General features: G+C 44.9%; 1 protein-coding gene across 2 annotated transcripts in view; it reads left to right on the plus strand.

Annotated features, from left to right (window-relative positions):
- Positions 1-3,253: 3,253 nt before the first annotated feature.
- Positions 3,254-3,602, plus strand: part of FBXO38 (F-box protein 38) — a 25,939-nt gene continuing 25,590 nt past the window's right edge. Inside the window, exon 1 of one of the 2 annotated variants that reach the window (XM_014948245.1) lies at positions 3,254-3,320. The gene's annotated coding sequence lies outside the window, so the exon portion shown is untranslated. The remainder of the gene's footprint in view (positions 3,321-3,602) is intronic. The other variant, XM_014948246.1, reaches the window with a different exon arrangement.

The raw sequence follows: 3,602 nt of genomic DNA on the forward strand, positions 1-3,602 counted from the left end.
AGACATATAGTCCCAGAACCCTCTATATTTAAGTTACGTCTCATGGCCAAACACATGGCCAGCGCAGATGTGAGCTGTAACATCCAGGTAAGGATACAAATAGTATGGTTACATTTCAATGGAACAGGCAGACAACACAAGTATTAGCAATAAGAAGTAAATATTTTTACAATATCGGTGCTATGCTAACCCCAAAGATTTTACAAAAAGTTCTTAAGCTTTTCCAGGGTGAAGAAGCGCATGTGCATATCAGAAAATAGAACTCATTCTTTCAAAGATTAACCTTGTAAAAAGAGACTATTTCTATGTAAAGAAGACACAGAAATGTGAGGCTAGATATTTAAACCCTAGTGAAAGTACTACTGACATGTAAAAGGAATGCTGTATGTCAGAACCCCTTTGATTCGATTTTATCGGGTATCAGCTGTGGAGAGAGGAGCAAAATACAGACTGCTTACTCGGTGATGCAGGTGAGACACATTAGGTACTGATATCTTATAAATATGGAGAGAAAGACCTCTTAGAAGAAAATAGTTATATGTTGGGGTTTAGGGTATGCTAGGATATTTTCTATGAGTTATGTTGATGGTGTAGGAGTGTATACAAGAAAAGTGATACATAAATTGTTAATGAGATGTTATAGTAAAAGTATTGGGGTTAGAAGATTTTCTCAGTTTGACGTTTCTGTTTGAAGCTAGATGGGTATTTAATAAATTGTTCCCTAAGAAGGTTTAAATTTTGAAATGATGAGTTTTTGCTAGCCACTTTGTATGCAGTTAGTGACAAATTTTGTCATCAGTTAGGATGGAGACCATTCATTGTCTCAGAAGATTAAATCTTAGAAACATCTCTTTGGCAGACTGTTAAGTATTGAGGGTCTGTGGGTTGTAGACTTTTTTCTTTAAAACATAAAGGAATGCATTCATTCCCTCGGGTCTCTTATTTTTAATTCAGTGATACTTGTGTTATAGAAATAAAATTATGAAACCTCTCTAAAATATAAGCTTGTGGCATGAAATACCAGCTCTAAATGAGAGGTCTTAACACCCTGGATAACAGGAAGCAAAACAAATACTCTAATATTAGTTTAAGTAACAATAGCCTCTTATACTTTGTAAGCTTCTCAGTAGTGTTCTATATGTAATGAAGTGTGCTATTTCATTTCAAACTTGTTCAAGACTAGAATTTTCTTGATGGCTGTTCAGTATCGCTAGTTTCTAATTATTTTGCTTTGGGTTTTAGTTTAGATATTCTCAAGTGCCTCAAACTTTAAACTTTTTCATGTGTAGCAGTGGAGAGAAAATGAAATAGAACCATCAAACTGCTTTCAAAGGTCCATGTATAACTGATCTATGTGATAAGTTACGAAGTTTCTGTTAAGAAAAAAAGAGGGTGTTTTTGGTTTCTGCTGTCTATCTTGTAACCACTTAACCATTCATATACTATGACTGTTTATACATAAGTTTAAATGACAGTTAAACCAAACTGCCCTGCCCAGATTCCTTAATTAAGTTTAGCCTCTCTTGTGTCCTTTTAGCAATCTTCTCTTACTGTCGTTAAATGCATGCCCCCTGCCTTTGAGGGGGGGCATGGGCAGGAACAAGCATTACCATGCTTGAATCCTGACACTGAATGAACTGTCTCCCTTTTCTTGCTTTCTTTTCAGAGAAGACCTCACTTGCCTACTTTCCCCATGTTTCTGGGGTCTAAATGTTTTGGATGTTGCTGTTGACACATCTAAAATCTACACGGATTGCCAAGAATAGGACCTGTCCCTGATTTGCATAGCTGGTACCAATTCTGTTCAGCAGTAGCATCAGTGGCACCAGTTCCTCCCCTTCAGCAACCCAGCTTGACTACAGCCTATCGCGCATGCATTCCTGTCACGTTCCTGCTGTATGATGCCTTCTCCTGCTTTTCTTTCTGTACTGAAATAATCTTATAGGAATGTAATGTGCCAGGCAGATTGTATGAGGTATTAGCTGATAGATGTTCCTGCTGTCTTTCCTGTAGGTAGCAGTGATGATGTGAGAAGTTAGCTGAGGGATCAAGAGAAACAAGACTTGGATAGAGCAGTTATTTGATTTTGTAGTCATGGGAATTGCTTCTAATGTGCAAGAGGAAAAGCTAAGCAGGAACACTTCCTGAAGCCATTTCACAGTTGGGGTAAATAATGAGTAACATCAGACTAAATGTGAATGCTACTGCATGCATTTACTGTATGATTCTTCAAAAGAGATGGTATCAGTGCTTTCTTGTACCTATGGGTTTTTCTAATAGCTTCTCTGTGACTCACCCTGCTCATTCTGCAAAGGCAAGATAAAATTTTATTTTGTTATTTCATATTTCACCACAGAGTGTTGTGGATTATTCTGGGATGATCATTAAACCAGTAACTGATTCTTTGCATCTTGGCCTTCACAAAAAACAAACCACAAATATTCTGCCTAGTAATAAATGGGCTTGGTTACTCAACTCCTTCGGGTTTGTATGAAATATGGCTCCAAGATGCTTAGTAAACTGTGATTTCCACTGGGATCAGTCCAAATGCAGCGATTAAAAGATGGCCTACGTATAGACCCACAAAATGCCGCAAATACGCTTTGGCAAAGGCAACTAGCAGGACTCTTGAGGCCAGGCTAAAGCCTCTGCAGATAACGTATCAGTATCACATGTCAGATCATACAGAAGTGTGGGCTGGGGCATAATTTTTATAAATTACATTCCTCTCCAAATGTTTGCACAGGGACCTCAGAGTCTCACTGTGGCCTGTGAGCTGGTTTAATCCCACCTACCACACAGGTGTGGTTGTTGTTGTAATGCCGAACTCCTAACCAGTCTTTCAGCGTTTCCTTAGTTCCTTGTCTTTCAAAATACTCAATTTATGGCCCTGTACCTCAGTCGGCATTTAACGCTCTCAGGAGCCTGACGCGGTGATTTCTGCCGTGTCATCGGCCACACGTAGGGCCGGCTGCCTCAGGCCGCAGTACGCCCGGAGCTTTCGGGTGCCGGCAGGCTGCGCCGGGCCCCGCTCCGTGGGCTATGAAGAACTGGCTGCGATTGCACTGTGGCCACCACCGATATGGCGGTCTCCTGGGCGACGGGGTGAAGATGGCGTCCGCGACGCCGCACTCAAGATGGCGGCTGCACTACGGCCCCCGCCCCTCGCTGCCCCCAAGATGGCGGCAGGGCGGGGCGAGCCGGCGGCGGAAGCGGGGCCGGAAGCGTGGCGGCGCTGGCGGAAGGGGCCGGGCAGGAAGCGGCTGCCAGGGTTAACCCTCCCCCCGCGGCCACAATAACAGGGCGGCGCTGAGGGGCAGGTAAGGAGCCGTGGGCTGGTGGGGCTCGGGAAGCCGGAGGCTGCTACCTACCCCTGTCCTCTCGTGGCGAGTGGGCCTGCTGTGCCGGAGCAATGCCGCTGTGCCCCTTCGCCGGTCGGGGCTGTCGTTGTCCAGCACCGGGGCCTCGGGGCGGGCCGGCCCGGGGCCGGTGAGGGCTGTTGCCCGGTGTGACAGGCCTCTGACGAAGACGGGTGTCCTTCCTGCTGCTGTGGGGGAAAGGGGGGAGCCCTGAGGTGCCGCGTTGGGGGCGGCGGCCGCCGC

The sequence above is a fragment of the Calidris pugnax genome, unplaced genomic scaffold (assembly GCF_001431845.1).
Source record: "Calidris pugnax isolate Ruff unplaced genomic scaffold, ASM143184v1 scaffold27, whole genome shotgun sequence".
Lineage (NCBI taxonomy): Eukaryota > Metazoa > Chordata > Aves > Charadriiformes > Scolopacidae > Calidris > Calidris pugnax.